Below are 14,048 nucleotides of genomic sequence, written 5' to 3'. Positions count from 1 at the left end.
TTCCAATCCCCTATAATGAAAAAGACATCTTTTTTGAGTGTTAGTTCAGGAAGGTCTTGTAGCAGGTCTTCATAGAACTGTTTAACTTCAGCTTCTTCGGCATTAGTGGTTGGGGCATAGACTTTCATTACTGTGATATTGAATGGTTTGCCTTGGAAATGAACAGAGATCATTCTGTCATTTTTGAGATTGCATCCAAGTACTGCATTTCAGACTCTTCTGTTGACCGTGATGTCTATTCCATTTCTTCTAAGAGATTCTTTCCCACAGTAGTAGATATAATAGTCATCTGAGTTAAATTCACCCATTCCAGTCCATTTTAGTTCACTGATTCCTAAAATGTCGATGTTCACTCTTGCAATCTCCTGTTTGACCACTTCCAATTTGCCTTGATTCATGGACCTAACATTCTAGGTTACTTTGCAATATTGTTCTTTACAGCATCTGTCTTTACTTCCATCATCAGTCACATCCACAACTGGGTGTTGTTTTTGCTTTGGCTCTGTCTCTTCATTCTTTCTGAGTTATTTTTCCACTGATCTCCAGTAGCATATTGGACACCTACCAACCTGCAGAGTTCATCTTTCAGTGTCCTATCTTTTTGCCTTTTCATACTCTTCATGGGGTTCTCAAGGCAAGAATGCTGAAGTGGTTTGCCATTCCCTTCTCCAGTGGACAGAGTTTTGTCAGAACTCTCCACCATGACCCGTCTGTCTTGGGTGGCCCTACATGGCATGGGTCATAGTTTCATTGCGTTAGACAAGGCTATGGTCCATGTGATCAAATTGGTTAGTTTTCTGTGATTGTGGTTTTCATTCTGTCTGCCCTCTGATGGAGAATGATAAGAGGCTTCTGGAAGCTTCCTGATGTGAGATACTGCCTCAGGGGGAAATTGGGTCTTATTCTGATGGGCAGGGCCATAAATCTTTAATCCAGTTTTCTGTTGATGGGTGGGTCTGTGTTCCCTCCCTGTTGTTTGACCTGAGGCTAAACTATGGTGGAGGTAATGAAGATAATTGTGTTTAGAATCTCACCTCCTTCAAAAAAAGGTGCCCCCTGCATGCACTGCCCCCAACCCTGCAGCAGGCCACCACCAACCCACACCTCCACCAGAGACTTCTGGACACTCACGACACATCTGGGTCAGTCTCTTGTGGGGTCACTGCTCCTTTTCCCTGCGTCCTGGTGTGCACAAGGTTTTGCTTGTGCCCTCGAGGAGTCTGTTTCCTCAGTCCTGTGGCTCTATGGTGGGGTTAATGGCGACCTCCTCCAAGAGAGCTTATGCTATACCCAGGTCTCCTGCTCCCAGAGCCCCTGCCCTGGGTGCAGTCCACTGCTGACCCATACCACCACGGGAGACACTCAGACACAGTTCTGGCTCAGTCTCTGTGGGGTTTCTGGGTCCTGGTATGCACAAGATTTGTTTGAGCCCCCCAGGCATCTCTGGCTGATTTGGGCTTTGATTCTAAATATGATTTCGCCTCTCCTATGGTCTTGCTGGGGCTTCTCCTTTGTTCTTAGACATGGGTTATCTTTTTTTGGTGGGATACAATGTTCTCCTGTTGACAGTTGTTCAGCAGCAAGTTGTAATTTTGGAGTTCTCACAGAAGATGAGCACACATCCTTCTACTCCGCCATCTTGGATACAGCTTGGCTTTGTGGCAGAGAGCTGCAAATTGACATGTAAGACCAAGTTACTTTCAGTGAACAGAGTACAGATGATTGGATGGAGAAACAATGATGGATGCTGTCTACTAAAAACACAATTTTAACTTTGTTTTAAATTTTTATTTTGAAATAATTTTAAACATATAAAAATGTGACAAAAAATAATATAATGAATTCCCATATACCTTTCATTTAGATGTTACCATCATACACAGCCAAGAATACATTAATAAAATCAGAACATTAACACTGATGCAATATTCTTATGAACTGATAGATCTTATTCACATTCCCCCAGTTGTCCCATTTATTTTGGTTTCCTTTCTGGTTCCAGGATCACATGTTGCATTTGGTTATCTTATCACCTTAGCCTCCCTTCATCTGGACCAGTTTCTCTGTCTTTATATATCTCTCTGGATCTTTGCACTTTTGATGAAGAACACTGACTGGTTGTTTTATGGAACGGCTTCAGTTAGGGTTTGTGTCCTAATGATTAAATTTAGATTGTGTGTTTTTTATCAGAGTGCCAGATTATCAGAGCGGTGTCCACCTCAGTGCATCATATCAGAGGACACATGATGTTGATTTATCTCATTAGTGGTGATTTTGACTTTGACCTCTTGATTATAGTGGTATCAGCTTCCTCCACCCTATGGTTATTTTTCCCTTTGTTCTTTTTTGTCCCCCCATTTATTTTTATTAGTTGGAGGCTAATCACTTTACAATATTGTAGTGGTTTTTGTCATACATTGACATGAATCAGCCATGGATTTACATGTGTTCCCCATCCTGATCCCCCCTCCCGCCTCCCTCCCCATCCCATCCCTCTGGGTCTTCCCAGTGCACCAGCCCCGAGCACTTGTCTCATGCATCCAACCTGGGCTGGTGGTCTGTTTCACCCTTGATAGTATACTTGTTTCAATGCTATTCTCTCAGAACATCCCACCCTTGCCTTCTCCCACAGAGTCCAAAAGTCTGTTCTGTACATCTGTGTCTCTTTTTCTGTTTTGCATATAGGGTTATCGTTACCATCTTTTTAAATTCCATATATATGCGTTAGTATACTGTATTGGTCTTTATCTTTCTGGCTTACTTCACTCTGTATAATGGGCTCCAGTTTCATCCATCTCATTAGAACTGATTCAAATGAATTCTTTTTAATGGCCAAGTAATATTCCATTATGCATGTGTACCACAGCTTCCTTATCCATTCATCTGCTGATGGGCATCTAGGTTGCTTCCATGTCCTGGCAATTATAAACAGTTCTTAATAAGTTTGTCTTTGTTATTAATAAGTGTTTTATGGGGAGATACTAGGAGACTATGTAAATATCCTTTTTCTCACCATATTTTTGCTCATTAATTTTAGCATCCATTGATGATTCTTGCCTGAAATAGTTATTACTGTAAATATTTGCCAATTGGCAATTTTAAAATATTGCCATAATTCCTTTTACATTTATTAGTTGGAATTCTATTGTAAGGAATCACTTCCTCTCCTCTTCTGTCTGTCTTAGCACAAACTCATAGGTTCTCATTCTATGGATTACAATCTATTATTACCATTATTTATAAAAAGGTTATTTATTAAAATCTATTTGGGAGCTGCTGCTGCTGCTGCTGCTAAGTCACTTCAGTCGTGTGTGACTCTGTACAGCCCCATAGACGGCAGCCCACCAGGCTCCCCCGTCCCTGGGATTCTCCAGGCAAGAACATTGGAGTGGGTTGCCATTTCCTCCTCTAGTGCATAAAAGTGAAAAGTGAAAGTGAAGTCGCTCAGTCCTATCTGATTCATAGCGACCCCATGGACTGCAGCCTACCAGGCTCCTCCATCCATGGGATTTTCCAGGCAAGAGTACTGGAGTTGGGTGTCATTGCCTTCTCCACTATTTGGGAGAGGGATTATCAATACCAAGCGCAAGTGCATGTCTGTAGAACCACACCATGGTCTTACTGGGCTGCTTTCTGGGCAGCATACATGACTTGGCTCCTGACCTGTGAGAAGTCGGCATCTTAGTTCCTGCCAACGTTCCTACCATTCACTGGTATTTACTCTTATAAAAAGAGTGAGAGAGTTGATGTGTTAAACTTGGCCCAAGTCTTCTGGCTTAACTGGGATGGAGGGCAGAGGAAGGTGAGAGGACTCAGAACTCAGGTAGGGCCCAGTAACTGGCAGGTGATGAGTCAGACCTCAAATTTGCACATCCCGTTTGAGTTTTGGTGGGTGTTGTGGTTTCTGAAACTAAGACTTGTAGAACATGAGTTTTCTGTTAGTCATTTTGAGTTTCTTACTCTCCTCTCTGGCTCACTCTAAAATGTTGCTGATAATCACACACTTGCCAGTGTTTTAAAAAAGAACACCCTGGTCACTGGTGTAAAGTGAACAAATACAGCAGTTCTAGAAGCTGCTGACTCGGTGGACTCACATGTATAAGGTAAAGCAGTTTCGCTATCAGAGCCCCATTCCATGTTATCAAGATCGACTCCATCCTGTCAGACTTTTAACAGTCATTTAGTAACTCTGTATTTTAATATCTAATAACAATGTGTGACATATTCCAAAATGACTACGAGATGGAGCACTTGAAGCAATCTTTGTAGCATCAGAGTGTATGATACGGTCTGTCAGGACTCTCAGTGTTAGGATTCTTTGTCGTAGGGTTAGAGGAAAGAATATAAGCTGCATAATTAAACCATTAGGGCAATCATCAGGGTACTGTAAGTCATTGTTACAATTGGCAGTTGGTGGAGGAAGTGGCATGGTATCGTTAACAGCTTCCTATCAAACAAGAAGGCAGTCTGTCCTCTAGACTCGATTCATGCTGTGGCCTCTGGTTGGAAACCTACTTCTAGTGGGCAGGCGATTAGTCAGGAGGAACCTGCTTATCAAGTACAGAGCATCGTGTACATGGTCCAATCAACTGAAAGGTCAGAATTTTGGGGAGAACAGCGTCTCAGTCCATCTGGGCTTCTAGATCATAAGACCATAGACCGCATCTTTTAAACAGCAAACATTTATTTCTCGTGTTCTGGAGGCTGAAGTCCAAGATCAAGGCACAAGCATAGTCACATTTGGGTGAGGGCCCTCTTTCTGGTTCATAGCTGGCTTCTTTTCTCTATGTCCTCACTTGGCAGAAGGGGGTGGCCATCTCTATGGGTCTCTCATAAGGGCAGCAGTCTCATCCATGAGGACTTGTGCACCTCCAAATGTTCCTCTACTACCATCATATTTAGGAATTAAGATGTCAACATATGAATTTTGAGAGGACACAAACATTCAGACTATAGCAATACCTAACACCTCTGTTTTTCATCATTTAGTGAAAGTAAAATATCTTTTTTAAATCCCACTTTGAAACAAATCTTGCAGAAAGGAAGGTTTTCCCCCCACTCTCTAGAAGTGAGCATATTTATCGCTATCAGGGGGCTTCCCAGGTGGCTCAGTGGTAAAGAATCTGCCTGCCAATATAGGAGACTCAGGAGATGCAGGTTCAATCCCTGGGTCAGAAAGATCCCCTGGAGGAGGAAATGGCAACCCACTCCAGTATTCTTGCCTAGAGCATCCCATGGACAGAGGAGCATGGCCGGCTGCAATTCAAGGAGTCACAAAGAGTTGGACTCTGAGTGGCGTACACACACACACACACACACACTGCTATCAGTAATTACAGGCTCTGTCATCTTTGTTGTGAAGTAATGCTTTACATAGGAGTTATGTGTCCTTCCAGAGTATTTTTAAAAAGGTAAGAGAAAATAGTAAGACTGGATTAACAAATCAACAATTTGGAAAATGTCATTTTCTAAAGCTTTGGTGAGGGTAGGCCTATCTTCTCAGTGAAAATTGTAAACCACCTCAAATATCATATCTGGCTATTTTATTATTTGTATTTATCCTCAGTGCTGTTTACATATTCTCTAAAAGTCACCCTTGCTTTTTGAAATAGATCATAGAGTGTTGTTCTTTTATTTATTTTTTAAAATGTTTATTGATGTATTTAGCTGTGTTGGTCTCAGTTTTGGCATGTGGGATCTACTTCCCTGACCAGGGCTCAAACCCAGGCCCCTTGTGTTGGGGGTGCGGAGTCCTAGCCACTGGGCTGACAGGGAAGGGCCCTGTGTTTTTTTTTTAAAACGGGCAGCCTATTTTATAGTTAATTTGGTTGATATTTTGCTTTCCTTGAAATTAAAAGTCATCCACTTCTAGCTTACTGCATCATTTGGAATATCACTGTCCTTGTCTTCGAGTCATTCTGGGTCTCGGTAGCTCTTTATGAATTCACGTTTTTGAAGAACACAATAGGTAACATTTAACCCCATGTAAGTAAGGTCTTACAAAGCATACTTATAGTATCTGGTTTCTTTTTTCTTTCTTTCTTCCCCCTAGGGCTTTCCATAGTGTTTATTTAGAGATGGTGAGATTAAAGGTGCCTGTGTATTGAAACAATACGTTCTTAAGCTTTATTGAGCTAAGTCTGCTTACTGTTCTGTTCGGTTTGATAGGCTGTGAACAAATTACATGGGAGTGGAAGAAAGGCTTTGTCAGTAGAGGAGTTATTGTTTCCTTAGTGTAGAGCAGCGCTTTAAAGCGCTCAGGGTATCATTGTTTTTGTGGTTTCTGGGCCTTCGAATGGTGTCAGAGGTTTGATGATTTTAGTAAGGAATATGGACATTCTTTGTAAATTTGAAATGCTATGCAAATGTACAAAAACAAACATCATCTTCTCAAGAATAGCTCAGCTGGTAGAATTAAGGGCCACTCCCTAGATGTTTTCAGCTTCCCTGGTGGCTCAAAGGTAAATATAGTGTTGGGGAATATTTCATTTATTTTATTTAATACCAGTCAGTTAATCTTACCATAAGTCATCTTGCATGCTATCAGCCCAAATGTTGGTAACTTGGTAAATAGGAATTTAGTTATTGGTTTTGTAGCTTTTGGTGTTCTGAGTGATTGATAGAAATATCAGGATTTATCTTTGTTAGATAAAATATAGTCAAGTCCCTTTTAAGTTTATAAGCGAAGGATTTAGCTTACAATTTGTTTCACAACTGTTTCTTGTCGTTGGTCCCTTTGGTGGGCAGGAATATACAAAGATGAATAAAATCTAGTTCCTACTCTTAACATGCTAATAATCTATTAGGGGAAAAAAGATAACTATAGGCCAGTTTTTCTTATCATAAGAAATTTTGTTTTATTCTTTTCTTACAGCAAATGCCTAGAGTCTCCTAGTCTCCTTGGTTTGTCTTTAGATAAGGGGTCATTAGTACTCTGGAATAATTGCTATCAATGAATATCACGGGGATTCTTTTTGAAAAAATATGTATTTACTTTATTGTATTTTATTTATTTGGTTGCACTGAGTCTTAGTTTCAGCATGCGAGATCTTTCTGTCTTTGTTGCAGAATGTGGAATCTTTAGTTGCAGCACATGGGATCCAGTTCCCTGACCAGGGATTGAACCCAGGCCCCCTGCATTGGGAGTGCAGAGTCTTAGCCACTGGACCACCAGGGAAGTCCCTCACAGGGATTCTTAAATTCAACAATAAAAGGCCTTGTTTATAGTTAAAGGGCAGCTATAGCAGCACAATTTGTCATGTATCATAGTAGGGCTTTACATGGCTTTCCTTCTTTTTGTCCACATATTTGACTTTAGTTTAAAAAATGCAGGTTTATTTCAAATATTTTCAGTTCTCACATCCTTGATGGGCAGAAAAAGGCAGTGTGGTAGCTTTTGACTGCCTTCCTGTTCATGGTCTACCACAGAGAACCTGATTTTTGTTTTCATTTTTATCTTGAATTGGTAGCCGTGAGCATCAGTAAAAGCTCTCATTCTTCACTTTCAAAGGTATAACTGGTTCCTGTGTGTCACCACTGAACATTTCCATCGGTCGAAATGACTTATTCGTGACCAAAAGTGTCCTTTCCTGCTACTGAGTTGTCGTTTTGTGTCCAACTCTTTGCAACCCCATGGACGGCCGCACACCAGTCTTCTCAGTCCTTCAGTATTTCTCAGAGTTGGCTAGATTCATGTCCATTGAATCGGTGATGCTATCTAACCATCTCATCCTCTGTCACTCCCTTCTTCTTTTGTCCTCAATCTTCCCCAGCATCAGGGTCTTTTCCAGTGAGTCAGTTCTTCACATCAGGAGCCCAAAGTATTGGCAGTTCAGCTTCAGCACCGGTCCTTCCAATGAATATTCAGGGTTCATTTCCTTTAGGATTGACTGGTTTGATCTCCATGCTGTCCAAGGGACTCAAGAGTCTTCTATAGCACCACAGTTTGAACTAATCAATTCTTCAGTTCTCAGCCTTCTTTATAGTTCAATTTTCACATCCATACATGCTACTGGAAAAACTGTAACTTTGACTATATGGACCTTGGTTGGCAAAGTTTAATGTCTCTGCTTTTTAACAGGCTGTCTAGGTTTATCAATGCTTTCCTTCCAAGGAGCTACTGTCTTTTAATTTCATGTCAATAGTCACTATCTGCAGTTATTTTGGAGCCCAAGAAAATAAAATATGTACTGCTTCCACTTTTTCCCCTTCTATTTTCCATGAAGGAATGGGACCAAATGCCATAATCTTAATTTTTGGAATGTTGAGTTTTAAGCCAGTTTTTTCACTCTCCTCTTTCACTCTCATCAAGAGACTCTTTAGTTCCTCTTCACTTTTTGCCATTGGAGTGTTGTCATCTACATATCTGAGGTTGTTGATATTTCTCCCCACAACCTTGGTTCCAGCTTGTGCTTCATCCAGCATGATATACTCTGCATAGAACTTAAATAAGCAGAGTGACAAGATAGCCTTGTTGTACTCCTTTCTCAGTTTTGAACCAATCCATTGCTCCATGTCTGGATCTAATTATTGCTTCTTGACCCACATACAGTTTTCTCAGGGGACAGGTAAAGTGGTCTGGTATTCCAGTCTCTTTAAGAATTTTCCACAGTTTGTTGTGGTCCACACAGTCATAGGCTTTAGCATAATCAATGAAGCAGAAGTAGATGCTTTTCTGGAGTTCTCTTGCTTTCTCTATGATTCAGTGAATGTTGGCAATTTGATCTCTGGTTTCTTTGCTTTTTCTAAATCCAGCTTGTGCATCTGAAAGTTCTCGGTTCATATACTGCTGAAGCCTAGCTTGAATTATTTAAACATAACCTTACTTGCATGTGAAATGAGCTCAGTTGTATGGTAGTTTGAACATTCTTTGGCATTGCCCTTCTTTGGGATTGGAATGAAAACTGCTACTGAAGAACACAGGCAAATTGAAGTCCTTTGGCCTCTCCCGATATACTGAGATGACATGTGACAAAAGAAGAATAAAGGTAGACCGTGAGAAAAGTTAATACTTAACAGCAAAACAATAAAATTTTGGTCTTCCTCTACTAGAAATAAAAAATATTCATAATTCTCGTTGAATTTCACACAATATCTCCTTAAACAGGTTCAGGGGTAGAAAAACACAAATCATCAGAAATATACTTAGAGCTGACAACACATCAATTTGGAGTTATCTGTAAGTCACATTTCTCTTTTGTAAGTGTGCCTTCTACCTGAGAGGTGGCTGATAAACTTTGTTCAGCTCTTTAAATCATATTTTCAAAGGCAAGTGTGCTTCAGACACTGAACCTTTAGGCTTCATGATCAAAGAGGAAGATGTATCTGAACGCAAAAATAAACTCTTGAAGTTAAGGGAAAAAAGACATTCCTGAGAAAATATTGAGATGTTAACACACTATTTGAGACCTGCCTTACCTCACACCTCACCTTTAGGGGAGGCCTGCGTCCTGTGTCGTCCCTGGGAATGGACTTGTAATGCTGGCACAGGAGAGGGTTAAATGCTCAGTCACAGGCTATTCCTTATCACAGTGAATACTAGTAGCTTCAAACGATTGAGAAAAAAAAGATGATTGAAATATAATGATGGACAACTCCCCCGCATTCCAGTGGTTAGGACCCCATGCTTTCATCTCACTGCTTTGGGCCCAAGTTCAATCCCTGGTCAGGGAACTAAGATCCCACAAGCTCACCTTCTGGCCAAATTTTAAAAATCGAAAAAGAAATATAGTGAGGAAAGAAACATTTGGATCTTTTGTAACAGCTGAGAATACAGTTTCCTGTGCAGCCTTTTAGAAGTTTCCGGGTTTAAAATCCAGTGAGAAGTGCCTGAGTTAAATCTGGTGTGTTGCAACCTTGACTCATCTCTATAGCTTATTAATATTATTTGATCCAATTAGGAATTAAGATTCTCTGTCATCTAATCTCTGGTGGTTTTTGCTTATCTGTTTTTATAGCTGGTAGAATACACAGACTGTAGTGGGAGGAGGTGGGGAAAGGAGAGATTCATTTATGCAAAACTTATGTGATGGTGAGTGCTCTTTTTCCTAAAATAATGAAAGCAAACAGCATTGTTTGTTCTTTTGATAACTTGTGAATTAGTATTTCTGGATAAGAGATCTATACTCATTGGTGTGACATCTTTTTCAAAATTAATGAATTATGAAATGGTGACAGTTCTTTTTTAAAAACAGGTTTTTAAAAGTGCTTGTTATTTGCATTGTTTGTAAAGTACTTCAGGACGTTTACTTGTGAGTATATATGCATCTAAGTAAAGGATTTAAAAGATCCTTTCAGCCATGACAAAGAAATTAGACCAGCTAAAGACTATTTTTTAAACCACACCCCTGTGCCTTACAGCAAAATAGAAAATAAACTCGTATATGTACAAAAAAGTGATTTTCTACATTTCAGTGTGATGGAAATGTAGGAATTTTAACTGAAATCTAAGTTGAGCTTATCCTTAAATTTCAGAAACATTTTCAGTGACAAAAGAAATTTATGTAAGAAATGTAGTTTGGTATGTCTCAGAAACAATCTCCTCTTGTTCTGAATAAAATAGCTTTGGGCTATTGTTTGCTAAACAATTATTTCTCTTTTGGACAAAACTTGAGTTGCCTGTTGGCTTTCATTTTTTAGAAAGTGCATTTATACATGCTTGAAATAATCTTTTAGACTAAAGAATGTAACTCACCAGGAAAACATGACTAATTCAGCACACCAGATAAAAAGGCTCAGAAACAAGTCACTCTAAAGTTTTGGAACAAAATGTATTTTGGAAGTGGGGGAGGGAAGGAGAAATTAACCTAGAAGATTATGATAGAAGATTAGATACTAAAATTGCAGTTAATCCCTTGCAATCATTTGATATAAATTTATATTCCCAGCTTTCAGTGGGCTTCCCTTGTAGCTCAGTCAGTAAAGAGTCTGTCTGCAATGTTGGAGACCCAGGTTTGATACCTAGGTCGGGAAGATCCCCTGGACAAGGAAATGGCAACCCAACCCAGTATTCTTGCCTGGAGAATCCCATGGACAGAGAAGCCTGGCAGGCTATGATCCATGGGGTCGCAGGAGTTGGGCACGACTTAGTGACTAAACAACTACCAACAACAACTTTCAAAAGTTGACTCCTGGCATGCCACCTCCCACCTGTATTAACCTGGCACGTCCTCCAGTAGACCCACAGAATGGAACTCAGCCAGACCCCTGCTTCCTTGTAAACTATGGGGCCACAGGGGAACTGAAGTGTCATCTCTTTCCATAGGGCACCCCCTTCAGGACTGCAGTGTCCAATGTCAGAACTGTGTGTGTGATGTTGATGCAAACATAGGGCTTATTAGCACAGAGAAGTCGGTAACTCTGCCTTTTCTCATGATCTAAGGGAGGCTGTTTAATGTCTCTGCTGAGCTATTTATTTCTCATCTGCCCAGTGAGAATAATCCTACATCATTTTTATGAGGGAAATAGCAGGTATAACAGAAAGTACTGGGGGTAGGGACAGTTTTTAAAATCGCTGTTGTCCTGGCTAAATGAATGCTGTATGATATGCCCACCTCGGGTGGCATGAATCTGTGAGGATTAAGTTTCTTCCTCAGTAGTGACCACTAAGGGCTTCCCACGTGGCACTAGTGGTAAAGAACCCACCTGCCACTGCAGGAGTCATAGAAGACATGGGTTTGATCCTGGGGTCCGGAAGATTCCCTGAAGGAGGGCATGGCAACCCACTCCAGTGTTCTTGCCTGGAGAATTCCCATGGGCAGAGGAGCCTGGCAGGCTACAGTCCATGGGGGTCTCAAAGAGTTGGACACAAATGAAGCGACTTAGCATGCGCATGCACGCGCACACACACACACACACGCACACACACACACACGCACACACACACACACACCACTAAATGCTCTGAGCAGCAGAGGCTGGGGGTAGTGTTGGGGGAGCAGATGGGGACAGGATTCCTGTTGAGGTTTGACAGGCAACAACAAAATTCTGTAATGTAATTATCCTTCAGTTAAAAAATAAATAAAATTCAAAAAGATACCTGGGGACTTTTTAATTCTCCAAAATAAAACACACAGCCAAATTCCTGTTTGCCACCACAGGGCTAATAGATAGGGTATAATGCATACATTTTGAAAAATTCCCCATAGAAAGATAGACTCCAGTTATTTTTTATCACACATCATGTCGGTGAAATTTAAGCATGCTAACGTGTATGAAAAATGGTAAGATTAAATATTTTAAAATAATTTTAATACTATAAAAGTCTTTTGCCCTCATTACAAATGATGATTACAGATATTTTCTTGGGTTCCAAAATCACTGCAGATGGCGACTGCAGCCATGAAATTAAAAGATGCTTGCTCCTTGGAAGAAAAACTATGACCAACCTAGACAGCATATTAAAAAGCAGAGACATTACTTTGCCAACAAAGATCCATCTAGTCAAAGCTATGGTTTTTCCAGTAGTCATGTATGGATGTGAGAGTTGGACCATCAAGAAGGCTTTGCACAGAAGAATTGATGCTTTTGAACTGTGGTGTTAGAGAAGACTCTTTAGAGTTCCTTGGACTGCAAGGAGATCCAACCAGTCCATCCTAAAGGAAATCAGTCCTGAATATTCATTGGAAGGACTGATGCTGAAGCTGAAGCTCCAATACTTTGATTACCTGATGCGAAGAATTGACTTATTGGAAAAGACCCTGAAGCTAGGAAAGATTGAAGGCAGGAAGAGAAGGGGGAGTTGGTGCTGGACAGGGAAGCGTGGCATGCTGCAGTCCATGGGGTCACAAAGAGTCCGACGTGACCGAGCGACTGAACTGAACAAATGATTAATTTTTTAGTGAGAGCAGTATGCTTTGTGTATTTGAAGAAAATTTTGTTTTAATATTGATTTTTTTTAAAGCTACTTCTAAGATTCTATATATTTTGATTCTTGGATTTTTAAAAAAATTTATTTTACATTGGAGTTTATAGTTAATTAGAGCTTCCCTGGGGACTCCATGGTAAAAAATCCACCTGCCAATGCAGGAAACAATGGTTTGATCCCTGGGTCTGAAAGATCCCCTGGAGAAGAAAATGGCAACCCACTACAGTATTCTTGCCTGGGAAATCCCATGAACAGAGGAGCCTGGCGTCCATGGGGCCTCGAAAGAGTCGGACATGACTGAGCAACTGAACAATGACAACATATAGTTGATTAACAATGTTATGTTAGTTCCAAGTGTACAGCAAGTGAAGTAGTGATTCAGTTATACATATACGTGTATCTATTCTTTTGCAAATTCTTTTCCCACTTAAATTACTGCAGAATATTGAGCAGAATTCTCTGTGCTATATACAGTAGGTCCTTGTTAGTTACCTGTTTTAAACATAGCAATGTGTACATGTCAATCCCAAACTCCCAATCTATCCCTCCCCACTGATTCTTGGTTTTAATGGCTTTTGTTTACTGGCTGAAAACTATACTCACAAAGATTTATAAATGTAAGTAGAAAAAGTGTATCAGTGGCCACTTTTACTAAATCCTCATATGCCTCTTCTTAGCTCATCCTGCCAGTTTCAGTTGACTTAACAAAACTTTTAGTTCACTTTCAGATGGTAAATTTTGGTGGTGGTTTAGTCGCTAAGTCGTGTCCAACTCTTGCAATCCCATGGACTGTAGCTCACCAGGCTCCTCTGTCCACGGGATTCTCCAGGCAAAAATACTGGAGTGGGTAGCCATTTCCTTCTCCAGAGGATCTTCCCAACCCAGGAATCGAACCCACATTTCCTGCACTGCAGGCAGATTCTTTACCGACTGAGCTATGAGGGAAGCCCTCATAAATTTTAGTTTTCCTGAAAACGTCTACGTTTACCGGAAGTTATTGTTGTTTTTAAAGTTTCCACAACTGGATTCAAAACCCAGTAACAAATGAGCTTTGAAACTCTTTGGCAAGATTTCTAACAGGTGAGAATATTCTGAGTGTTTGGGTGTGCTGATATAGGAGTTTTCAAATGACACAGTTACATTGTTTTTGGCTAAAGGTCACAAAACAGGGGATGCATTCCCC

The 14,048-nt window shown here is 40.5% G+C and overlaps 1 protein-coding gene and 1 non-coding gene across 2 annotated transcripts in view; one reads left to right on the top strand and one right to left on the bottom strand.

Moving 5' to 3' along the window:
- PIP4K2A (phosphatidylinositol-5-phosphate 4-kinase type 2 alpha) overlaps positions 1-14,048 on the top strand; it is a 178,569-nt gene that overhangs the window by 74,510 nt on the left and 90,011 nt on the right. The window lies entirely within an intron of this gene.
- Positions 7,105-7,177, bottom strand: TRNAG-CCC. Its single transcript has one exon. It is a non-coding gene; the product is annotated as a tRNA-Gly (tRNA).

This window comes from Cervus elaphus, chromosome 23, assembly GCF_910594005.1.
Source record: "Cervus elaphus chromosome 23, mCerEla1.1, whole genome shotgun sequence".
Classification (NCBI taxonomy): Eukaryota; Metazoa; Chordata; class Mammalia; order Artiodactyla; family Cervidae; genus Cervus; species Cervus elaphus.
The sequence above is the reverse complement of the archived record's forward strand: the minus strand, read 5'-3'. Positions and strand labels throughout refer to the sequence as shown.